At 38.3% G+C, this 26,702-nt stretch overlaps 1 protein-coding gene across 11 annotated transcripts in view; it reads left to right on the top strand.

Annotated features, from left to right (window-relative positions):
* The window catches only part of NUMB (NUMB endocytic adaptor protein), a 201,720-nt gene that overhangs the window by 5,374 nt on the left and 169,644 nt on the right, over positions 1-26,702 (top strand). The window contains exon 1 of one of the 11 annotated variants that reach the window (XM_047862208.1): positions 14,654-14,715. The exons of the other annotated variants lie outside the window; for them this stretch is intronic. The gene's annotated coding sequence lies outside the window, so the exon portion shown is untranslated. Of the gene's footprint in view, positions 1-14,653; positions 14,716-26,702 lie in introns of those variants that run through there. 11 annotated transcript variants of the gene reach the window in all.

Here is a 26,702-nt window from a genome sequence, read left to right as displayed (position 1 = left end):
AGACCCCCAGCCATCTTAAATGGGTTAACCAAGGAGCTAGTGTGTTAATAATTAATGTTCAGTGACTTCCCCTTCTCTCACCACCAAAGTTGAGTTATTTAGGGAGCAAGAGGGATTGAAAGCTGTAGAACACTGTTTGGCTCCTGAATAAAGGGAAAGTCAGGGAAGACTGAGAAAAGCAAAACACTGAGAAAAGCAAAATTTGTAACTTACTTAAGATTGACCTTGGCTATCTTTGACCTTAGAGAAGTAAAAGTTAGTGATGCTTTGTCCTGGTCAATCGTGTACAAGTATACCTTCGGTGCTTTTTAGTTGTGTCATGTTGTGCTGCTTTGCATGATTTATGAAGGTTTATTTAAATATTTTTAATATAACCAACTTTGTTATAAGGAATTTTTGCTCCCAGTATTCTTTAATCAATATAATTTTTTTTTCAAAGAATCTTACAGAACCATAGAATACCCTGATGATGACAGAAGGATATTTGTAACTACTATATTATGAAATTGAAAAAGGCATTGTGTTCTGAGGAAGCATGATAGAATGGACACAATCCAGGTTTTAGAATTATATGACCATATTTTTGATTCCTGGCTCTGTTATTTACTAATTTGTCATTTTATTGAAACTCCCTTAGCCTCGGTTTTGTCATCCATAAAATGGAGCTTATACTAGCTTCTTTACCAGCCTGATAATGAGAATTAAATGAAAATCATTTTGTTTAGTGCCTTGCCAATAGTGGGCAGTCAACACATGGTGATGTTAATTATTAATAATTATAACAGTACTAAGCCTATTGTTGACTGCTCTGTTTAGAAGGGCTAATATTCCAAATAGTGTGAGTATAAACAATTTGGCAGTTAGGAAAACCAGAATTTACTTAAAATTTTTATATGTGCTTTAAACATTTACCATCTTAGTTTGTTTATGTGGTTGGTTTAGTTTGGTAGATTAGACTAAAACATGGGGCAAATGAGGCTCATATTTTACTCTGTGGTCATGGGCTCTAGCATATTACCTGATCCTCTTCCAAATATGTATTGTTGTATGAGTTTTTGTATGCTTTTGTTAGCAGTGGGAACCCTTAACCCTACTTCAAGAAAAACTATTAAACATTATAGATTGAATGGTTCTTAGTTTTAAATGCCAGTTAGAAGGAATTAGTTATCCTCCCCTACAGTTAATACAGTCTTCTTTACTATTTAAGTAGCTTCCTTTGTTAAGGATTTGGTCAAAGGTGAAAGAAAAATCTGTATCTGTAGAAAGCTGTTAAAAGCTGTATTTCTTAAATTACCTCTGATGAAAGCAGGTGTGTAATTTCTATAACATTCATGATGTAATGGACTTTGCCTTAAGTTTAATTAGTGTACATAATTTTTTAAATTTTATTAAAATTTTTTTAATGTTTATTAATTTTTGAGAGACAGAGTATGAGTGGGGGAGAGGCAGAGAGAGAGGGAGACACAGAATCTGAAGCAGGCTCCAAGCTCTGAGCTGTCAGCACAGAGTCCTATGCAGAGCTCAGACTCACTAACGGTGAGATCATGACCTGAGCCGAAGTCAGACGCTTAACCAACTGAGCCACCCAGGCACTCCAGTTGTCTTATTTTTAGTCCTATCTGTGGAATAACTTGAATCTCTCTCTTTTTTTTTTTTTTTTTTTTTAATTTTAACATTTATTTATGTTTGAGACAGAGACAGAGCACAAACAGGGGAGGGGCAGAGAGAGAGGGAGACACAGAATCTGAAACAGGCTCCAGGCTCTGAGCGGTCAGCACAGAGCCCGACGCGGGGCTCGAACTCACGGACCGTGAGATCATGACCTGAGCCGAAGTCGGACGCTTAACCGACCGAGCCACCCAGGCGCCCCTGAATCTCTCTTTTAATTCAACTATATTTTTTGCCTTTAAGTCACAGTAAATTCTTAATTACTTCCACCCAGATTGGCAGTGTGATAACTAATCCCTAAATTCTTTTGGGTTATGAAGTATAGCTATGGAACCGATTAGACACATTTTTCATTAGACTTGACTTGTATTTTATTTAAGCTAATATTTAAGTATTGGGTCTTCCTGGCATTGAATATCGTTATTAGCAGTTCTCAATTTGTTACCTGCAACTCTTTGAGTTGGAGTGGGTGTTTTCTACAGTTAATCCATTTTCTCATCAAATATTATCATAGACAAAAGTAATAAGTTCTAAAAATATATGTATAGCTAAAACATGTATTTTTAGAACTTATTACTTTCATACATATATACATATTACATGTATTATACATTTATACATATACATCATATGTATAAATGTTGAGATGAACTAAATTTTTTCTTTTGAAGGCTAGACTGAATTCATAGTAGTTTTGGTTGACTATTTGCTCTGTCAGTGGATGTTGAATATATTCAGCTATTATCATATAGAGATCAGTTACTATTTTAACTTTTAAAAGGTTCATCCTTAAAAGCTCTCAGCCTACTTTTTCTACCTTTTACTTACCCAAACGTGCCATTTCAGAAACACTAGTATACTTCTGTTACCCCTAACATGGCAAATACATTCTTTTTTTTGTCTTTCTTTTTTTTGGACAGATATATTCAGACATAATCGACTACAAGGAAATTGCACATGTTTATACAGTTTGATGAGTTTTTACCTATTTATCCACCACAATCAAGATAAGGAACATTTGGGGCGCCTGGGTGGCTCAGTCGGTTAAGTGTCTGACGTTTGGGTTCTGCTCAGGTCATGATTTCATGGTTCGTGGGTTTGAGCCCTGCATTGGGCTCTGTGCTGAGTGCGGAGACTGCTTGGGATTCTGTCTCTTTTTCTGCCCTTCCCTGCTTGTGTGTGCGCACTCTCTCTCTCTCAAAATAAGTTAGAAAAAAAAAAAAGATAAGGACAAAACCACTCAAAGTTTCCTTGTGCCTCTTTGTAATCTATCTCTCCTTTTCTACCCACAGAGGTAACCACTAATCTGCTGTCATCATAGATTAGTTTTCATTTTCTAGAATTTTATGCAAAAAGAATTGTATGGTGTGTGCTTTTTTGATAGGTCTGGCTTCTTTCACTCTACCTAATTTACTTGAGATTTATCCATGTTATTTTGTGCATCAAGAATTCATTCCTTTTTATTGCTGAGTAGTATTCCAATATATGGTTATATCACAATTTAAAAAATCTATTCTCTTGTGGTATTGAATTGTTTCCAGTTTTGTCTTCAAATAAAGCTGCTGTGAACATTCCTGTATAAGTTTTTGTATGAACATGTGTTTTCATTTTTCTTTGATAATATATCTAGTAGTAGAATTGCTGGGTTATATGGTAACTCAGTTTTCTAAAGCAGCTATACCATTTTATATTTTTGCTGTCAGTGGGAAATGAATATTTCAGTTTCTCCATATCCTCACCAACACTTTTTTTACTTCTGTTTTTTATTATAGCCATCCTAGTAGATGTGAAGTGATAACTCACTGTGGTATTGTTTTCAACTTCCCTGATGGCTAATGATGAGAATTTTTTCATGGGTTTATTAGATATTTGTTTATCTTTGGAGAAATGTTTTTTAGGATCCCTTGACCATTTAAAAAATGGGGTTATTTGCCTTTTATTATTGAGCTTGAGTTGTAAAAAATATACATTCTGGGTATAAGTCCTTATTAGATAAGTGATTTGCAAATATTTTCTTTTTTGGGGGGAAGGTTGTTGTTGTTTTGTAACTTCTGCACCCAACGTGGGGCTCTGACTCATGACCCCAAGATGAAGAGTTGCATGCCCTTCTGACTGAGCCAGCCAGGCACTCCTGTTACAAAAGTTTAATAAAATATTCTGTCTTGTTATTAATTCTTCCAAGTAGTAGTTTGTTGGCCTTTTGGTCTGCTGTGGCAGTTGGGGTCATGGTGCTGAGGGAAGCAGTTTAGAGTTGCAAGAATGGGTTATAAATGAACCCAGTGATTTAAATATATGGTTGTATGATTTCATTGTTATGTTACTTTATTTTTTTTAATGTTTATTTATTTTTGAGAGACAAAGAAGAGGACATGAGCAGGGGAGAGGCAGAGAGAGAGGGAGACACAGAACCCGAAGCAGGCTCCAGGCTCTGACCTGTCAGCACAGACCCTGACATGGGGCGCGAACTCACGAACCACAAGACCATGACCTGACTCAAGTCGGACACTCAACCGACTGAGCCATCCAGTCGCCCCCATCCTTATGTTACTTTATACTTGAACATTAAATGAAGTTCAGGTATCATTTTTCTGCTTACAGGGCAACCTTGTGTCTGTAGTTCTAGGCAAGCTTCCCTGCTGGACTTTTAATGGAAATTAGGGTCAGATTTTTTAAACATGTTACTTAAAGGAACAATAGTTTCTATTATACCCCTTCTTTTTTCCCTCTCTCCCTGCCTTTCCCCTCTTTGATTCACCTACCCTAGTATCTTTTTATCTAAAGAAGACACTTCTTTTGGATTAAACATATAGCCTTTTTCTGAGGGATGATCAAATACTAAGGCCTTATTCTTTATGGAAATTCAAGGAAATGTTCTATAGTGATGTTTAAAAACATAGAGAAAAATTATAAGGATTTTAATTAGCCGAGGTAAATTCACAATCAAGAATTAACATCATTAATATAAAGTTTTTTTTATATCAAAGTTTTCTATGTAATCCTAGTTGAAAGTGAGAAATAGCATGCTATTTTCCTTTTCATTTAAAGTATAGTAAAAATATAGTTCTTTTACAACTTGTGCGATTTACTTAGCCTTTTGAGATACACTGATTCTTTTTTTTTTTTGAGAGAGAGAGCGAGCAGGGAGAGGGGAGAGAGTGAGGGAAAGAGAATCCCAACCAGGCTCCGTCTGTCAGCACACAGCCCAATGCAGGGGCTCAAACCCAGGAACCTCCAGACAATGACCTGAGCCGAAATCAAGAGTCGGACGCTTAGCTGACCAACCCACCCAGGCTCCCTGAGATAAACCGACTCTTTGTTTTAAGAACATTTAACTCTAAATTGAGCCCTTTTTTCCTGTGTTTTAATATGCATTAATTGTTTTCTTTTTGGAGATCTTAAAAGCAAAGTATAGTATACATCTTTTATATGGTATTTGAATTTTATGTGTTTCCTCTCTGTAGAGTTCTGAGGGCAGTACTTTGCCAAGTAAGAACTAATGTCCTGGGAAATTAGGTTGCTGGCTTGACTTCTTACTGTGCTTTTCTCATCTTTTTCATTGCTTTGTAAAAGAGCTGGGCTTACTTCTGTGGAAAATAACTAAATCACCTAATTATTTTCCTTAGCTCAAATTAAACATGATTGGTATACATTTGCATCATATTGAATTCTGTAACTTTTTCTTGTTATAGACTTGTTTAACATACCTTGAAGGTCTTTGACTTCATTTGATAAGTTGGCTATTTGTATAGCCAAGTAATACTAATGGTGTGTTCCTTCAATGAATGTTCTTATTCTTTAGGTCTTTTCCCCCACCTCTAGTGGACCTAATCAGTGTAGGATATCACTTGTGCAAGAAAGCCCAGATACTTGTGAAATATAATCAAAGTCTCTATGATATTGACCCTTCATTATTTTTTAAATGATATTAACATTTATTATCTCTGTTTACCTTATGCAAGTTTTTACTATATACATAATTTTGGAACTTGCTTATTTTATTCTACTCTATATACAGAGAGAGTGTGTGCTTGAGTGGGGGTAAGGGGTAGAGGGAGGGAGGGAGGGAGGGTGAGAGAGAGAGAGAGAGAGAGAGAGAGAGAGAGAAAATCTTACGCAAGCTCTACACTCATCACAGAGCCCTATACAGGGCTTGATCCCATGACCCTGGGATCATGACCTAAGGCAGAAATCAAGAGTCAAATGCTCATCCCACTGAGCCATCCAGGAGCCCTTGGAACCTGCTTTTTTTAACATGCATTTTAATATCATTACAATTATTTGAAAACAGTTTCAAACTGCTGAAGAAAATTCTATTAAAGGATATATCATCATTTATACAACGAGTTTCCATAGTTTGCACATTCAGATTGCTTATTAATTGCCAATTATTATAAACAAATCTGGGGCATCTGGTGGCTCAGTCAGTTAGGTGTCTGACTTTGGCTTAGGTCACGATCTCACGGCACATGAGTTCGAGCCCTGTGTTGGGCTCTGTGCTGACAGCTTAGAGCCTGGAGCCTCCTTCAGATTCTGTGTCTCCCTCTCTCTTTCTGCATCCCACCCCCACTCAGGCTCCATGTCTCTCTCTCTCTCTCTCTCTCTCAAAAATAAACATTAAAAAAAATTATAAACAAATCTTCATTTATATTGCTAAACATATAATCTTTATCCACATTTCTATATTGTTAAGATAGATTCCCATAAGTAGAATTATCAAGTTCAGGTTTACATTTCTAAGGGTTCTCAAGAGAGCAAAACATTGCATAATTTCTTTCTAGAAAGGTTGTACAAATTTACATTCCCATTAGCAATGTATGAGCTTGAGATATATATCTTTGCCAGCAGTGTTATCATTTAAAAATATTTGCTAATTTGATAGGGAGAAAAGAGTAACTAGTCTCTGAAATTCATATTTTATCACTAGTGGAATATTTTAAATATGATCATTAACCTTTAAGTATTTCCTTCGAGTGAAGTTATGTTTCTGTTCTTTGTCTTTTTTTTTTCTCTTTTTGAGTGATCTCTAATTTTTTTTAATGTTTATTTATTTTTGAGAGAGAGAAAGTACATGTGCACTCATGAGCTGGGGAGGGGCAAAGAGAGAGGGAGAGATTGAATCCCAAGCAGGCTCCGTGCTGTCAGCACAGAGCCTGATGTGGGGCTCGAACCTGTGAACCATGAGATTGTGACCTGAGCCAAAATCAAGAGTTGGATGCTTAGCCAAGTGAGCCACCCAGGCGCCCCACATGGTCTCTAATTTTTATGTGGAATCTAGGGATGGATAATATTCAAAGCTGTGATTTAATTTATGTAAATGATCAGCAAAAGTGGTTTACTGTCCTTTTCAATTTTGTTTTGCCCTCCTTCCTTGCAAGTGCTTTCTGATTTTGTCTGTTCTTGAATTTCATATAAATGGAATAATACTATGTATATTCTTTTTATCTGGCTTCTTTTGCTTAACATACTTTTGAGATTAATTTTGTTTTATATTTTTTTATTAAGGAAATGGAAAGTTACAGCAATAGTATTTAAAATGCCTTTTAAATACAATGCCATTTAAGCAATGGCTAAACCATGGTTTGAGTATTCAGTTTATCTCAAGTACAAGTTGTATCTCCCTAAGACACTGTTTCCATCAAAGTAGCCATTTTAAGCCAGCCATCTTTTTATACATGGATAATTTCTGGAGGGAGCATTTAGGATGAACATGCACCAAGAATGCATAAGAAAAGAAAATATATGTGTACATACCTTTAAGAGTATCACTTAATAAAAGGAGTATCACTTAATAAGACCCTGGGGTTTATTTGGCTCTTAAAAGCACCAAGTTAAAAATTTTCAAAAGTTTATATTATGGCACAAAAGCTCAAGTGAGTTACTAAACAAAAAATAAGATTATTTTCAGAATAAAAATTATTTTCAACTAGGGATAAAAATGCATTTTAAAATGAGACAGAATTTGAAGAAAATAAGACATCCTCATTGAATAATAAATTCATATCATTATTTTAAACAACAGATAATTTCATAGGTCATACAGTATTCCATTTTATGAATATCACACTTTGTTTTTCCATTCTTCTGTTGATAGACATTTGCGTTATTTCCAGTTCTGCCTGCTTTGAATAAGGCTGCTATAAACATTCTTGTACACATCTTTTTGGGAACATGTTTCATTTCTCTTGGTTGAATACTTAAGAGGGGAATTGTTAGGCCACAGGGTACATGTATGTTTATAAGAAATTGTTGGGGGTGCCTGGGTGGCTTAGTTGGTTAAGTGCGTGACTTGGTTTTGACTCTTGGTTTCGGCTCAGGTCATGATCTCACGGTTTGTAAAGTTGAGCCCCACTTCAGGCTCTGCGCTGAGAGCGCGGAACCTTTTGGGATCTTCTCTCTCCCTCTTTCTGCCCCTCCCCTGCTTGCTTGCTCGCTCACGCACTCTCTCTCTCTCAAAATAAATAAACTTAACCATTTGGCAAATTCTTTTTTTTTTTTTTTTTTTTTTTTATCTACTAGCAGTGTATGAATCCAGTTGCTGCCAATCTTTGCCACCACTTGGGTTGTTAATTTCTTTGATTTTTTTAGCCATTCTCGTGGGTACAAAGTGATGTGTTAGAATGGTTTTAATTTGCATTTTCCAGATGAATAAAGATGTTGAACTTTTTTTTTTTTAAATCTTTACAAAGCAAATTTGCAGATTAATATCAAATATCTTAATAAAAAGTTCAGGATGTTTTATTACTACATATGGATCTAGACTTATTAATCTGATTTGTAAGATCAGAGCTTCATTTGTAATTAAAAGTAAAATGAAGGGGTGCCAGGCTGGCTCAGGCAGTTGAGCGTCTGACTTTGGCTCAGGTCATGATCTCATGGTTTGTGGGTTTGAGCCCTGCATCAGGCTCTGTGTCGACAGACAGCTCAGAGCCTGGAGCCTGCTTTGGATTCATGTCTCCCTCTCTTTCTGCCCTCCCCCGCTCACACTCTTTCCCTGTCTCTGTCTCTCAAAAATAAATAAACATTAAAAAAAAATTTTTTTTAAGTAAAATGAGAAGGATTTATTTCAAGCGTATGATTTTTCACAAGTTATATATTGTAGTGATAATTCATACAGATTTATTGGAGTTCAGAAAAAATTGGCTGTTTATTATTTGTGAGAATTTTGTTTGATAGTAAATGATTCAAAAGGAAGACTTGAGGCTGTGTTTTGTAGAGCTTATTTTGAATTTGGTACATTGAATCGCTGATTCAGGAACATTAAAATTGCATAATCTGGCTAGGAAACTAGTCTGTATTTGAGCCACATGTGAGAACTGATATCTAGTAATGGGATTAGGTAGTAATAATACTAGCAGCAGCTAATGCTGTATTCTAGGCATTGTTCTAAGTGCTTTACGTGCACTAATTTAATTCTTGCGATAACTCCTATGAGGCAGGTATTATTATCCTGTTTTCTTGTTGAGGAATCTGAGGCACAGAGGTTAAACAATTTGCCCAAAATCAGAGCAAATGGTAGACTCAGACATAGATAATCTGGCTCCAGAGGTCATATTCTTACCCTTCAGTGCTTAAGTGGTTAAATGCAGTCAATTTTTAGTTTTTTATAGAGCACTATCCTTGTGTGGCAGTGGTGGTCATTGTTTAAATTGGGATTTCTTTTCTTTTTTATGTTTATTTATTTATTTTCAGAGAGAGAGAATCCCAAGCAAGGATTCTCAGCACGGAGCCCCACACGGGGCTTGATGTCACAAACCATGAGATCATGACCTGAGCCAAAAAACCAAGAGTCAGACGCTTAAGTGACTGAGCCACCCAGGCGTCCCAAATTGGGATTTCAAAGTTTGCAAATAGGTTCTCTGCAAGTCTCTCTCACTTCACTCTTAATACTCCTGTCATATATCCCAGGGTGGGGGTGATTTATGGAAGGAAAGTTTTATCTGAATTAACAGATGGTGAACAACTCTAGTAACCTGAGATTGAGTGCTTTCCTAGAGAAGATGTCATTTCTGTTTGTACCTTAATTGAGCCTTGGAATTGGAGCAGCTACTTTCAGACAGTCTTCAGCAGTGTTTGTTTAACTGGTCTTTGTAAAAATCTCTAAATGTAAATGTTTAACATCCTCTGGAAACAAACTGAGTGAGATATGAGGTTGATGGAATTTGTGACTGAAAAATATTGGGCCTAATAACAGCACTCCCTAAACACTTGATATTTATAGATATTTATAACGTGCTGACCCAGGAATCCATTTTTAAAGCTCTTTTCTTCCTGGGGCGCCTGGGTGGCTCAATTGGTTAAGTGTCCGACTTCAGCTGAGGTTATGATCTCATTGTTTCACAAGTTCAAGCCCTGTATCCGGCTCTCTGCTGACAGCTCAAAGCCTGGAGACTGTTTCAGATTCTGTGTCTCCTACTCTTTCTACCCCTCCCCCACTCTCACTCTCTGTCTCTCCAAAAAATAAAAACATTAACAAAATTAAAGTTATTTTCTTCCTGAATCTCTTGCATGTTGGATTTAGATAAGATTAATCTTTTAGAGTAGGGCTAGGTTTTTTTTTAAGTTTATTTTATTTATTTATTTTGAGGGGGTAGGGAGGACAGAGAGAGAGGGAAAGGATCCCAAGCAGGCCCTGCATTGCCAGCGCAGAGCCCGATGTGGGCCTTGAACCCATAAACCGTGAGATCATGACATGAGCCGAAATCAAGATTTGGATGCTTAACCGACTGAACCACCCAGGCACCCCCTAGATTTTCTTTTTAAGATTTTATTTTTAAGTAAGTAATCTCTATACCGAATGTGGGACTTGAACTCATAACTCCAAGATCAAGAGTTGCACACTCCACTGACTGAACCAGCCATGTGCCCTGTAGATTTTTGAATTTCTTTGAAAGAAGGTTAAGGAAGGAAATGAAAGTATGTATTGGCTTTTTATGTTGCCACACCTTTTGTATCTTTCTCCACTTCTGATTTGACGTTGTTGATATCATGTTGTTGATATCATGGGTAACTTAAAGAAATTGGGGTAGATGGGAAGCATTTTGTGTGTATTGAATGAAAGGATGTAAACTCTTCAATAAAGAAATCATGAGATAGGGGTTTAATTCCTGTGTGGCCACGCTATGATTTGCCTAAATGTTTTAATCTCTCTGGGTCTTTGTTTTTCTTTTATGAAGTGATGGTATTGGATTTAATGATCTTTAAAGTTTTTTTAATGCTGAAATATTCAAATTATTCTGAAATTATAATGAATAATATATGAATATAATTAAGTTTTTTAAACAGAAAATAAGTGCCAATGCTGTTTATAGAGTAGCAACCATTTGTCACCAATCTTCATTAAGGATTGTAAGTCATATATCATATTTCTGTTTACACGTGGGCCTTTTTATGCTCTGCTTATCTCAGAGCTGGTATTATACTGTCTTTATTTACTGTAGCTTTGTAATAAATATAGGTGTCTGGTATGGTGAGTCAGCCTCATACCCCCATGTTGTTCTTCTTTAAAATTATCTTGATTATTCTTGTAAATCTCTCTTAACCTTTAAAATTCTATGATTTTTGTGTATACTGTTTAGACTCCCTGGGTATTTTATCAGTAATCCGTACATTCTTATTGAATGAATATAGTGAACAACAGCCAGTTACTGTCTAAAGGCTTATGAACAACAGTATTACAACTTAATATCAGTAAATTATGACTTTTGAGAATATTGCTAAAAAACTTGCCTTTTTCTTTCAGATGTTTTTAATTAAATTATTCTCAAATTTGGGCTGGGTGTTATACTAAGTATCTTGAGTGGGTGTAATATTAAATATCTTGAGTGGGTGTAATATTAAATATCTTGAGTGGTCATACTCCCCTACCCCCTGCCTGCCACCTCTTTCCATATTCCTTTTGGATTAAAGTTTTGGAAGGAGTAAGTAAGATTTTTGAAAAATTGTTATTTAAAATCTTTTGTTTTTAATTTTTTAAGTGTTTTTATTTTTGAGAGAGAGAGAGAGAGAGAGAGACAACAGCACATGAGTGGGGGAGGGGCAGAGAGAGAGGGGGAGACGCAGAATCCAAAGCAGGTTCCAGTCTCTGAGCTGTCAGCTCAGAACCCAGTGTGGAGCTTGAACTCGTGAACCATGAGATCATGACCTGAGCTGAAGTCAGTCACTTAACTGACTGAGCCACCCAGGTGCCCCCAAAAATTGTTTAGACAGTTAGTTTAAAACCACCTTAAAAGTCATGTTAAATTCCATGTGAAATTGATGAAACATTCTTTCAATGAGCACGATCACTTTTTTTTTTAAATTTTTTTTAACGTTTATTTTTATTTTTGAGACAGAGAGAGACAGAACATGGATGGGGGGAGGGTCAGAGAGAGAGGGAGACACAGAATCAGAAGCAGGCTGCAGGCTCTGAGCTGTCAGCACAGAGCCCGACGCGGGGCTCGAACTCACAGACCGCGAGATCACGACCTGAGCCGAAGTCGGACGCTTAACCGACTGAGCCACCCAGGCGCCCCGAGCATGATCACTTTTTACTTTAAAACTAGTTGTGTATATGAGCTCCATCATTTGAAATTTAGATCTGGAAAGGACCTTAGTTTTCATTTACTTGAAAATACTTTATATTGGGGCACCTGGGTGTTTCGGTAGGTTGAGTGTAGGACTTTGGCTCAGGTCACCATCTCATGATTCCTGAGTTCGAGCCTTGCATCCAGCTTACTGCTGTCTGCATGGAGCCCACTTAGGATCCTCTGCCCCCCCTCTTGTGGCACTCCCCCCACTTGTGCTCTGTCCCTCAAAAATAAATAAACCTTGGGGCATCTGGGTGGCTCATTCGGTTAAGTATCCAATTCTTAGTTTTGGCTCAGGTGATGATCTCATGGTTTATGAGTTTGAGCCCTGCATCAGGCTCTCTGCTGTCAGCATGGAGCCTGCTTTGGATCCTGTCTCCCTCTCACTCTGCCCTCCCCTGCTCACTCTCTCTCCCTCCCTCTCTCTCGAAAATAAATCAGCATTAAAAAAAAATAAACCTTTAAAAAGAAAAGAAAATACCTTATATTTTCATTTTATAGTGGGTGAGGTTGAATTCTGTAGCACACTCACTGAAAATTTTCTGTTCCCTAACATCACTGAATATTTCATTGGGATTCTACAGTTTCTCTATGCTGTAGCTGTTTTGATCTTGTTAGCCTCCTCTTCCTGTGTGTCCTTCACTTTTTGCCCTTTTTGTCTTTTTATTAAGCCTGTTTGCTCTGCTCTGAATGAATGTTTTTTTTCCTGTTATCCTTCTAAGCCATAATAGAACCATCTTCTTATATGAGGGCTTTCTTATTCATCACTTTTTCTACATTATATCTCTTTCTCTTTTGATCCCATACCACTTTGTAGCAAAATTATATGGCATAGTATCTGCTTTGCATTTATTTATTTATTTATTTATTTATTTATTTATTTTTCTGCTTTATAGTTAAATATACATTTTTCTCCTTAAGTAGATAATGTACATACTGGGAACAGGATCTTTGTCACTTTGACTTATTCTTTTTTTTTTTTTTTTTTTTTTTTTTTTTTTTTTTTCAACATTTATTTATTTTTGGGACAGAGAGAGACAGAGCATGAACGGGGGAGGGGCAGAGAGAGAGGGAGACACAGAATCTGAAACAGGCTCCAGGCTCTGAGCTGTCAGCCCAGAGCCCGACGCGGGGCTCGAACTCCCGGACCGCGAGATCGTGACCTGGCTGAAGTCGGACGCTTAACCGACTGCGCCACCCAGGCGCCCCGACTTATTCTTTATCACTCCCACAGTTGCCTATCATAGTTCTTTGCATGTAGTGGATCCTCAGTGGTGTTGGACTTGAGTTAACTTAATCATCTCTGCCCCCATGAAATGTATAATGTAGTGGAAGGGGATATACAATAAGAAGATAAATAAGTACACAGGAAAATTGCCATTTTAGAATATGCAATGAAAATAATAGTATGCTGTGATGGGAGAATAAAGGGGGAACTAGTTTTGCTCTTGTTGGAGAAGGCCACACTTAGGGTTGACATTTGAATTGCTATGAAGAATTAAAAGGAGCCATCATGCACAGAGCTAGAGGTATTCTGTGCATGTGAGAAGACTAAAGTGGGAAAGAGCTTGAATTTTTGAGGAACTGAAGTAAGGCTGGAACCTCCTAGGTGTGAGGAAAAGTAGCTTTTAAGATGCTACTTTAGATAGGTATAAAGAGGTCAGATCATGAAGTGCCTTGTAGGTTGCTGTAGGGGATTTGGATTTTGTTCTAAAGGTAATGGGATACTATTGAAGGATGGTAAGCAGAGGATAAGATAAATATGATCTACATTTTGAAAACATAAATGGCTGTTATCTGGTAATTGGATTGTAGGGAAGCAAGAAAGAAAGCAGGAAGAGCAATTTAGGAGGGTGTTGCAAGTAGAGACAGAAGTGGATGGATTCAAGATGCATTTTAGGGGCGCCTGGGTGGCGCAGTCGGTTAAGCGTCCGACTTCAGCCAGGTCACGATCTCACAGTCCATGAGTTCGAGCCCCGCGTCAGGCTCTGGGCTGATGGCTCAGAGCCTGGAGCCTGTTTCCGATTCTGTGTCTCCCTCTCTCTCTGCCCCTCCCCCGTTCATGCTCTGTCTCTCTCTGTCCCCAAAATAAATAAACGTTGAAAAAAAAAATTAAAAAAAAAAAAGATGCATTTTAGCTGTAGAGTTTTCAAGATTTACTGATGGATTAGATGTGAAGGAGAAAAAGAAATCAAAGGAATAAAAGCTTATTCCCAAATTTCTGGCTTGGCGTTTATTGAGATATAGGTGGAGTGGGAAAAGAACATTTAAAAAAATCTTTTTTAATATTTATTTTTTATTTATATTAGAGAGACAGAGTGCAAGCAGGGGAGGGGCAGAGAGATGGAGACAGAATCTGAAGCAGGCTCCAGGCTCCAAGCTGCAAGCTGTCAGTACAGAGCCTGATGCGGAGCTTGAACCCACGAGCAGTGAGATCATGACCTGAGCCGGAGTTGGATGCTTAACTGACTGAGCCACCCAGGTACTCCGAACATTTTTTTTTTTAAATTTTTTTTAATGTTTATCCATCCCTGACAGAGAGACAGAGCATGAGCAGGGGAGGGGCAGAGAGAGAGGGAGACACAGAATCTGAAACAGGCTCCAGGCTCTGAGCTGTCAGCACAGAGCCCGACGCGGGGCTCGAACTCACACTCACAGACTGCGAGATCATGACCTGAGCTGAAGTCGGACGCTCAACCGACTGAGCCACCCAGGCACCCCCCGAACATTTTTTTAAGAGGATGAGAATGATTGTTTTGGATCTGTGAATTTCCAAGTGACATCTGAAATGATAATGTTGGGATATGGGCGGCTGGAGCTTAAGGAAAGGTGCTGTTGGGAATTGTCATTATATAGATGGGATTGAGAGGCATGAGGAAAAGGTAAGATCAGCTGTCTGGTACTGAGCTCAGAGCAACCCCAAATATGCTATCTGATGAAGGGGGAAGAGGGAGTTTATATGGGGAAAAACTAGGATTTGTCATGTCATGGAAGCCAAGAGAGGAGAGAGGAACCGTGCCAATTTGATGTATCAAAATGGAAATTATTGACAATTTTGTGTTGGCCATCTCTGTATGTCTCTCCAGATCTGTTTTTGCCCTTTTCTTCTCTGCTTTGTGCTTCAGAAGGCTGACCTCCATGGTTTATATCACCCAGGCTTCTTTGCCTTCTAGCTTCGTGTTGTGTTCCGCCAGTGGAGGTACAATTGACAGGAGATTGGACAGTGGAAGGAGAAAGAGATTAGGGTTTTTATTCCTTTTCCTCTTCCCTATGTGGCTGCAGTTTAGGCAAAAACTGCATACCTCCACCTGTGGCTGCTTAGCTGCAAAGTACCTTTTCCTCTGCCATAGCCTTTTCTGGTTCCAGTAACTTAAGGTTACAGAGAGGTGAGAACTTGTACCCCTGTACTTTCTAGGTGTTTAGAGAAGGTAATAGCTTCTTAATAGCTCTCTAAATAGTCTGTCCATTAAGCTCTCTTCATTTATTCCTTTAAGTGTGCTGTTTAAGAGGCAGTTTCAATGAACTTGTGAAGGTAGATCAGTTTGGAGCAGGTTGAATAGTGAATGAAAGGTTGGGATTAGAGACTGTGAGAGCTGATACTTTTCTGAGAAATGTGACTATAAATGTCAACTGAGGAATGGGGGAGGAGGTGGAGCATAGCTGTGTAGGGAATGATGGGGTACTCGTAAAAAAACCCTGTAACTATGGGAGGTAATGGTACATGTTTACATGAAAATGAGAATGATCTTGTAGAGGAGGAACAATTGATGATACCAGAGTGAATTATGAAAGGAAGGAAATCTTTAAGTGAAAGATACTACAAAGAGCAAACTTCAGTGGCCATTTAATAGTAATCAGAGATACTCATTTTAAAGTAGGGGAAAAGAAGATGACTGGTTCAGTTTGGGGGGGGGTATGTTATAGATTTGGTTGTGGAAAAATAGGGAGCTTTCATCTGATGGCTTCTATTTTCTTAATAAAAGTATTGTAAACTAAGGAGCAGGAGAAATGGAGAGGAGGGGTGAAATGTTTAAGGATTGAGGACAAGTTATACAACAGCCACTACAGAGAGCTTTTAGAGTAATATTGCTGTGGTTGAAGTTGTTAATTGTGAATTTAGGACAGTAATCAGTCTAAGTGGATATGTGATTTTTGTCACTATTTGGCTGCTCTGTTTTGGTCATAGAGAAGGTTAACAGGAGTTTTGGTAGGAGAGTGTGAAGGAGACGTGGGAAACATTAAATTGGGTGCAAGCAGTAATTGAACTGTGAAATCTGTATTGGATAAAAAAGACAAGTGAAACCAGGAGAATGATAGGGAGAAAGTGGAAGTGGAGGGTTTCATAAGTAGGTGGTCTCATTAAAACCAACATTTATTTGGGGGCACCTGGGTGGCTCAGTTGGTTGAGCATCTTTTTTTTTTTTTAAGTTTATTTATTCATCTAGAGAGAGAGCACAAATGGGGGAGGAGCAGAGAGAGAGGAAGAGAAAGAAAGAAAGAACGAATTGCAAGCAGGCCCCGAGCTCTTGCTGCAGAGCCCGATGTGGGGCTTGAACTCACAAACGGTCAGATCACGACCTGAGTATGATTTCAAACATGACATTTTAAAGCCTATTAAAAAATATCTATTTGATAAATGTGAATATTTATCAAATCAACATCCTTTGTTAACTGCTTTCTACATATATATAGCACACAGGAAAATTTCCTCTGATAAATATCTGGATCTATGTGGGATCTTTCTATGAAATTTGTAACATAAGATATAAATTTATTTTTCCTTAAAACCATTAAAAAGCTCTTATTCAGGGGTACCTGGGTGGTTCAGTTGGTTAGGTGTCTGACTCTTGATTTTGGCTCAGGTCACAACCTCAATAGTTTGTGAGTTCAAGCCCCATGTCGGGCTCTGTGCTGGTCTCATGGAGCCTACCTGGAATTCTCTCTCTCCTCTCTGCCCTTCCCCAGCTTGTGCTCCCTTGTGTGTTCTCTCTCTCTCTCTCTTTCTCTTTCTCTCTCTCAAAATAAAAACTTAAAAAAAAAAAAAAAAAACCAAAAACCCAGAAACCTCTTATTCATTGCTGGTACAGTCTTTTTAGAAAACAGTTTGGCAGGTACTCATATACAGTTAAACACACACGTACTGTAGTGATCTAGTAGTTCCACTCCTAGGACTCAAGTGAAAGGAAAACTTACAGTCAAGCAGAAACGTCTGTGCTAATGCCCCAAACTGGAAACAAATTCAAATGTACTTCAACTGTGAATTGATCAACTCTGGTACCTCTGTACAGTGGAATACTATTTGGTAGTGCATACAGCAGCATAGGTGGATATCAAATGCATTATGCTGAGTGAAAGAAGCCAGACGTAAAAGGCCACATACTGTATGATTCTATTTTAAGATATTTTGGAATTAGTGAAGCTAAAGGGACAGAAAACTGTGGTTGCCAGGGAGTGGGGGGCATGCGAGAATTTTTTTGGGAAGTATTACATTGCCTATATCTGTTCTGTATCTTGATTGTGGTGACGGTTATATGACTGTATATATTTTTCAAACTCAGAAGTATACACTTGAAAGTGAATTTCAGGGGGTGCCTGGGTGGCTCAGTTGGTTAAGTCTCCAACTTCGGCTCAGGTCATGATCTCACATTTGGTGAGTTTGAATCCCATGTCTGGCTCTGTGCTGACAGCCTGCAGCCTGTTTCAGATTCTCCGTCTCCCTCTCACTCTGCCCCTCCCCAACTTGCGTGCTGTCTCTCTCTCTCTTGCTTACTCAAAAATAAACAAACATCGGGGCGCCTGGGTGGCGCAGTCGGTTGAGCGTCCGACTTCAGCCAGGTCACGATCTCGCGGTCCGTGAGTTTGAGCCCCGCGTCGGGCTCTGGGCTGATGGCTCAGAGCCTGGAGCCTGTTTCCGATTCTGTGTCTCCCTCTCTCTCTGCCCCTCCCCTGTTCATGCTCTGTCTCTCTCTGTCCCAAAAATAAATAAAAACATTGAAAAAAAATTAAAAAAAAAATAAACAAACATCAAAAAAAACAACTGAATTTCAGGGTGCCTGGGTAACTCCAGTCGGTTGCATTCAACTCTTGATTTTGGTTCAGGTCATGATCTCATGGTTTGTGAGATCAAGCCCCACGTTGGACTCCTTGCTGACAGTGTGGAGCCTGCTTGGGATTCTCTCTCCCCCTCTTTCTCTGACCCTATGTGCATGCATGTGCTCTCTCTCTCTCCCTCAAAATAAATAAATAAACATTAAAAAATATTAAAGTACTTTGGAAAACTCTCAAGGAAATGTTTAAAAAAATGTTTTTTAATGTTTTATTTATTTTTAAGACAGAGAGAGACAGAGCATGAGTGGGGATGGGGCAGAGAGAGGGAGACACAGAATCCGAAGCAGCTTCCAGGCTCTGAGTTGTCAGCATAGAGCCGATGCAGGGCTCGAACTCACGAACTGTGAGATCATGACCTGAGTCGAAGTCGGACACTTAGCTGACTGAGCCACCCAGGCGCCCCTCAAGGAAATGTTTTAGATTCTACTTATGTGACTTTTTTGGGAGGAGAGAGTGATAGGCATCATTAGCACTTGTAAAGTTCTTTGAAACTTTAGAAAACATGAAAATTTGGAATTTGTTTATGTGGAGCAAACATTCCTGTCAGGTGTTTTAAAGAATGTTATAATGTTAGAATTAGTAGGGAAAAAGAACCTGAAGCCTAAGTTAGGTTAGCCAAAGTCACACAACTAGTTAGTGACAGAGGTAGGTCTAGAATTTAAGTAACGGATTACTAATTTGATGTTTGTTTTACTAAAACACACTTTTTATTCTGAGTTATTCCTTCTAGAGACTATTTTTAATTCCTTTTCGGAACCTTTCAATTGTGTCATCCTAAAGCTGGAAACCACTCCCTTCCTAGTGGTAGGAAAGTCCTGTGTCTGGTTGATAATAGGACTGTGTCTGGTTGATAATAGGAAGGCTAAATTTGAGATCCTGCATCACTTAAAGTTTGCTTAGACATAATCAACAAGTTTAGTTATAAAGACACTTTTCTTTAGTTGTGGCAACCTGTATGCTTTAGTTTTGGAGTTGTCAAAGGCTACCAGTTAGAAATAGGTTTTTGTAACTTTATTGCATTAAAAAAAAAACCTTTTCAGATTATCATGATTATTAAGTGGTAGGTTTTTTCTGGTTATTTTAAGTAATGAGGATTTATCTTACAAATACCCATGGGTATGAGGAAGCACCAGAAAGTCTTAATTAGTTACACATTCAGGAAATGGAGAATGGAATGTCCAGAATATAACAGATTTGTCTTCTTTTTTTAAAGGAAAGTATAATTTAATTATTTTCTATTATTTTCTTTAAGTTTTTATTATTGAAGTATGGTTGACATACAGTGTTATATTAATTTCAGGTGCACGATATAGTTATTAGACAATCCTATACATTATACAATGCTCCCTCCTTGTATAGAAATTTTATGCTTGCCTGTGGACCCCAATTCTAGAACCGGGTTTAGAGTTCTTGCCCTTCAGAGGTATTGGTGATAGTGTGGATATTGCAGATCTAGTCACAGAGCTAGCAGGTGGCCTGGTTACTTTTTTGGTTTTGAAGCTGGGTCTGTGTCCTGCAACCTTCATTGGAGTGATTTAGTATAAACCATACCTCCAGGCAGAGTTGGCAAGTTGTAGTCTTTTTTTTTTTTTTAAAGATTTTATTTTTAAGTAATCTCTGTATCCATTGGGGGGCTTGAACTCACAACCCTGAGCTCAAGAGTCGCATGCTCCACTGACTGAACCAGCCAGGCACCCCAAGTTTTCTTTATGAGGGAGCCCTACCCCAGCCCTTGCTCTGGCTTAGCTCTGATAAACCCTCTGTCTTATATGGAGCACTTTTAGTCCCTGTTCCCCAGGGAAGCCAAACTTCCAGCTGCCACCGTTTCTGGACTAGGACCCTAGTGGGTTCGTGGCTTTAGCACTGCTTGCCAATTTGCATTTATGTTTCTTAGTGCTGCTTGAGAGAGATGTATGTTATTTTTTGAGCTATTTATGCATTGTTTATTTATGTATTTAACATATTTTGTATATTGTTATTTGGGTGAAGTTACTGCACCACGTAGAAACCTTTTTAATCTTTCAAAGTCACAGTTTTTCATCTTTAAAATTGGAATTAGGGGCGCCTGGGTGGCGCAGTCGGTTAAGCGTCCGACTTCAGCCAGGTCACGATCTCGCGGTCCGTGAGTTCGAGCCCCGCATCAGGCTCTGGGCTGATGGCTCGGAGCCTGGAGCCTGTTTCCGATTCTGTGTCTCCCTCTCTCTCTGCCCCTCCCCCGTTCATGCTCTGTCTCTCTCTGTCCCAAAAATAAATAAACGTTGAAAAAAAAAATTTAAAATTGGAATTATAGGGGCTCCCGGGTGGCTCAGTCAGTTGAGCGTCCAAGTTCAGCTCAGGTCATGATCTCACCGCTCGTGGGTTTGAGCCCTGTGTCCTGCTTTGTGCTGACAGCTGGGAGCCTGGATCCTGCTTTGGATTCTATGCACCCCCCGACGCCCACCTTTTCTGGCTCTCCCCTGCTCGCACTCTGTTGCTCTCTCAAAAATAAATATTAAAAAAATAAAAACGGAATTTGAATTATAGCCATTACCTCTTGTTTTTTATGCTGATGAAATGAGATTATATACATACTGTATCTGAATTCTGTGAACAATGCCTAGCCTATATAAGTCCTTTATATATGGTAGCTCTTAAATTTTCAAGTAAGTCCTGTAATTCCTTTTTGGTTTCTGTGTTTAGACAGATATCTATATCTATATCCATTTCCATATCCATATCTATATGTATAATGACCCCAAAACACTGGTCAATCAGTATTTGAAATTTCTGCAAATATGTCTGGGGATTATGGCATGTTTTGAGGCTTTTGGGTAAGACATTTAAATCTAATTTTAATGTGTGTCTTAGCAACTTTGAATTTGAGGTTTTTCAAGATGAATTGCAATTTTTTTCAATATAATAAAGTGCTTAAGTGCTTAATTCCTTGTATTTGTGCTGGCATTTAAAAATATTCAAACGATTGATATTAAGTTCTATTGCATATATTTTCCATTAGCTACTAATAAAAAAAGTCAGTGCAGTATGTATAGATACCACAGAGATTATGGAAGCTGTAATGGAGTGAATTTCAAGTCAGGAAAAGGGAAGTAATAGTGTGTATGAGGGAGAAAATTAGGGTTTTGTTTGAGGTAGAGTTTTTGGCTTAAACAATCATAGTTATGACTGAGTATAACTCTTCTTTGGGAAAGAGTAACAAAATGGTGAGATAAAATATAAGGCAGGTGCTCCTGGCTGGCTCAGTCTGTAGAGTATGTGACTCTTGATCTTGGGGTTGTAAGTTCAAGCTCCATGTTTGGGTCTAGAAATTACTTAAAAATAAAATCTTAAAAAGTATGTTATAAGACAGCATGTGTGTAGTTTATAACTAATATGCTTGCATATTTTCACTACCTGAAGTCTTCACCCTACTCAAACTTTACCCATGAATTTAGAAGTATAGATGAAAAGAAATTGTTTCTTTTAAAATAGAAATTCAAGGGGCACCTGGGTGGCTCACCTGGTTAAGCTTCTGACTTTGGCTCAGGTCATGATCTCTCTCCTCATGAGTTCAAGCCCCACGTTGGGCTCTGTGCTGACAGCTTAGAACCTGGAGCCTGCTTTGGATTCTGTGTCTCCCTCTCTGTCTCTCTCTGCTCCTCCCCTGCTCACACTCTGTGTCTCAAAAATAAATAAAAACATAAAAAAAAAAAAAAAAAAAAAGAAATGTCAAGGGGTTCCTGGGTGGCTCAGTTGGTTAAGCCTTCAACTCTTGATATTGGTTTAGGTTGTGATCTCACAGTTGTGGGATCAAGCCCTGCATCAAGCTCCATGCTGAGTATGGGGCCTGCTTGGGATTCTCTCTCTCCCTCTCTCTCTCTGCACCCCCCTCTCCACACATGTACTCTCTCTTTCTCTCTCTCTCAAAATAAATAAACATTAAAAGACATAAAATAGAAATGCCAAATTATTATTCTTGGGTTTTGGATTCAATTTAGTGGAGAGTTGAGTCTTGTAGATTATTGTCTGTTACTTTTTAGGAAGACTATATTATTCTGCCCTTTAGAGATGAGTCTAAGAAGATTGTGCTTGCTGATAAATGATCTTCCTTATTACTTCAGTTGAAATAATAAGATATACTACTTCCTTTTTCCTTTTACATCAAACTCTGAGTATGCCTTTGCTTTTATTTTTGTCTTATATTGTAAACTATTGTGTGCACATGAGTGTTTGGATCTATGAAAGTGTATTATCAATTAAGAAGCATAGCACAATACTATTTAGAGTTTTAAAGTAATCTACCAGTCATGAATGAGCACTAATTCAATATGCCATCTCATCATTTTGTTGTCCTCAAATGAACTTCAGAGAATTTATTCTGAAAGGACTGATCTAGTATCTACGTTAGAGGTGCTGTGGTTAAGCCGAGATTTTATAAAGTTTTTAATGGTTATGCATTTCTCCCCAAATGGTAAGGTTTTAAAAAAAAATACATTGTTAACCCTTTAACTCTCAGAATCAATGGTGTGGTTCTGGAACATTGGATTAAGTAGAAGATTGATTAAAATTGCGATCCAGAACCTTTTCGATGTTAGGAAGTAATTACATACTATATATCATGGTAATTGCTAAAATTTTACTTTTTTCTGGGGTGTCTGGCTGGCTTAGTCAGTGGAGCATGCAACTCTTGCTTTTTTTTTTTAAATTTTTTCTTGTTCATTATTTTTGAGAGAGAGAGAGAGAGAGAGAGAGAGAGAGAGACACTGAGAGCAATCAGAGAAGGGGCAGAGAGAAAGGGAGACATAGAATTGGAAGCAGGCTCCAGGCTCTGAGCTCTCAGGACAGAGCCCAACGCGGGGCTTGAACTCACAGACCACAAGATCATGACCTGAGCTGTAGTCAGCTGCTCAACCGACTGAGCCACCCAGGCACCCCAACTCTTTAAAAAAAAATATTTATTTATTAGAGGGTGCAGGCGCATATGAGCGGGGGAGGGGCAGAGAGAGAGGGAGAGAGAGAATCTGACAGCACAGAACCTGATGCAGGGCTTGATCCCATGAACTGTGAAATTATGATCTGAGCTGAAATCAAGAGTTGGACGCTTAATTGACTGAGCCACGCAGGCACCCCTGTGACTCTTGATCTTGGAATTATAAATTTGAACTCCATGTTGGGTGTAGAGATTACTTAAAAATCTTTAAAAATTTCTCATATTCAGAAATAACCACTGTGGGTAGTACAACTGTCTGTGATATATCAAAATACATCGAGATTTTATATTGATCTTTTGCTGTTAACATTTCTGTTGTATTGACTGATGAGTTGTTTTTTTTTTAAATTTATTTATTTTGAGAAAGAGAGAGAGAGAGAGAGAGAGAGACAGCACAAGGTGGGGAGGGGCAGAGAGAAGGAGAGAGAGAATCCCAAGCGTGCTCCTTGCTGTCAGCACAGAGTCCAATGTGGGGCTCCAGCTCATGAATCGTGAGGTCATGACCTGAGCCGAGGTTGGATGCTCAACCGACTGAGCCACCTAGGTATCCTAGTGAGTTTCTTTTTATCTGTATTGCCATATTGAATCTTTGTGAAGCAGTATAGTTTGATGGAAAGAACACAGGATTTGAAATCTGAGGACTTGAAGTCCTGTCTCTCAGTTTACCAGCTCTGTGACTTTGACCTTTTTTTGTTGTTCTCCTTATAAGTAATATAAAAAGAATAATGGTATCTGTCTCATAGAATTGCTATAAAGATTCAAATTAAATAATGCTCTGTAAACTATAACATGTTTTGAGTGTTACAGTGCTTTTCAATTGGGACATTTGTTATATTTTAGCAAAATAACACTGCCCTCAAAGATTGATGTCACATGGGTGAAAAAATTGCCAACCTTTGGTTTAATGTATCAGTTTCATTTAGGGTAAGTATCCTTGTGTTTTAATCTGCCTTTATACTTTCTCCAATAGTAAATTTCTTCGCTGTACGAGGATTTCTTCTTTGCCAAAGTTAGAAATTGGGTAGGCTTTATCATTACATTCAGCTTTATGGTGTCATGAAAATAAAGGCTATATGGAGGCCACACTGGGACTTATCCTTTCTTGTAGTCACTGGTTTTCAATGGGGTCAGTACCCCTATGAATGTTTGAATTTTTGAAGGTGCACTTTTGGTTGCCACAGTAATGAAGGTGGGGTGGGTATATATTATTGGCATTCAATGAGCAGGAGCCAAAAATGCCATATATTTTACAATGTTGGAGACAGTTCTGCATGATTTTTGAACTTTTTCCCAGATCTTGTAGGTGAAAAACCTGTTTGCACTTATCTGATGTTAATTCTGTTATGCATTTAAACACATTAAAAAAGGTTTTTTTGCAGCTTTCTGCCCATGGGTCCTGTCCTCTTGCTTTAATAAAATCACCTTTTTGCACCAAACCAAATAAAAAAACAAACACATTGTTTTTAATGTTTATTTTTGAGAGAGAGCGCAAGTGAGGAAGGAGCATAGAGAGAGAGAGGGAGACACAGAATCAAAGCAGGCTCCAGGCTCTGAGCTGTCAGCACGGAGCCAGACATGGGGCTTGAATTCACGAACTGTGAGATCATGACCTGAGTGGAAGTCAGATACTTAAGAGCCTGGGCCACCCAGGCACCCCACATTTAAACACATTTAAACACATTTAACAAAGTAGTATTTTGTATGGTTTTAATAGACACTAAATTTTCCAGGAATGCAACTACTTAGTCTTACATTGTACTTTGTTTTGTTCAGAACTTTAATGAGTTGTTAACTGTTTTGGAAAATCGTATTACCGATGGCATTGCCCCTTTTGGCATCTGATTTTCCAGTACAACTCATTTGTGTCAGTCTACTTTGTAGATGTCGTGTGCATGGCATTTCTGTGTATATGTGCCAGTGTCTATTTCCTTAATAATATGAAATCTAGGATGGTTATACCTGAGCGTTTACATATTATAATGTATTATTTTAAGTTACTTTCCTTTTTCTTATATTACATCAGGTATCATCTTAATTTTTAAAAACTGAGGATAGAGGGGCGCCTGGGTGGCTCAGTCGGTTGAGCATCCTACTTCAGCTCAGGTCACGATCTCGCGGTCCATGAGTTCGAGCCCCGTGTCGGGCTCTGGGCTGATGGCTCAGAGCCTGGAGCCTGCTTCCGATTCTGTGTCTCCCTCTTTCTCTGCCCCTCCCCTGTTCATGCTCTGTCTCTCTCTGTGTCTCAAAAATAAATAAACGTTAAAAAATTTTTTTTTTAAACTGAGGATAGAAAAATTGCCTTCATTTCAGGTTTGTGCTCTTAAAAAAAAATCTTATGTTTTAGTGGGGTTTCTGGATGAAGCTTATATATTTTTTTTAATTTGATTTTTTATTTTTTAAAATTTACATCCAAATTAGTTAGCATATAGTGAAACAATGATTTCAGGAGTAGATTCCTTAATGCCCCTTACCCATTTAGCCCATCCCCCCTCCCACAACCCCTCCAGCAATGCTTTCTTTGCTCTCTATATTTCAGAATCTCTTCTGTTTTGTCCCCCTCCCTGTTTTTATATTATTTTTGTTTCCCTTCCCTTATGTTCATCTGTTTTGTCTCTTAAAGTCCTCATATGAGTGAAGTCATATGATTTTTGTCTTTCTCTGACTAATTTCACTTAGCATAATACCCTCCAGTTCCATCCATGTAGTTGTAAATGGCAAGATTTCATTCTTTTTGATTGCTGAGTAATATTCCATTGTATGTATTTACCACATCTTCTTTATCCATTCATCCATTGATGGGCATTTGGGCTTTTCCCAAGCTTTGGCCATTGTTGATAGTGCTGCTATAAACATGGGGGTGCATGTGTCCCTTCGAAACGGCACACCTGTGTCCCATGGATAAATGCCTAGTAGTGCAATGGCTGGGTTGTAGAGTAGTTCTATTTTTAGTTTTTTGAGGAACCTCCATACTGTTTTCCAGAGTGGCTGCACCAGCTGGCATTCCCAGAACAAAGCTTATATTTAATGGGACTTTACATTGCCTGCCCAGGGAGAGATAGGAGGTGCATGTTGACCTATGTTATAGGTGTCCATCCTTCTTTTTCCTTCCCCTCTCTTTTCCTTTTCTGTTTTCCCTTCCCATTATGAAGTATTTAATACGCAGACAAGAATATGGTACTGTGTATGTAAGTAATGAAGCGTGTAATAAAACCAATAGCTGTGAACTCATCACCCAGGTTAAGGAATAGAACATCACCAATATTGTTGGTATATTTCTCCTTGATTTCCACTCACCTGCCTCTCCACTGGGGATGAAACTATTCAGAAATTTATTTTGGTTTTATTATTCCCTTCCTTTAAGTTTACTGCATTTGTATGTATTTCAAAACTATATT

Source organism: Prionailurus viverrinus, chromosome B3, assembly GCF_022837055.1.
Source record: "Prionailurus viverrinus isolate Anna chromosome B3, UM_Priviv_1.0, whole genome shotgun sequence".
Lineage (NCBI taxonomy): Eukaryota > Metazoa > Chordata > Mammalia > Carnivora > Felidae > Prionailurus > Prionailurus viverrinus.
This window is presented reverse-complemented; position numbering and strand designations above follow the sequence as displayed.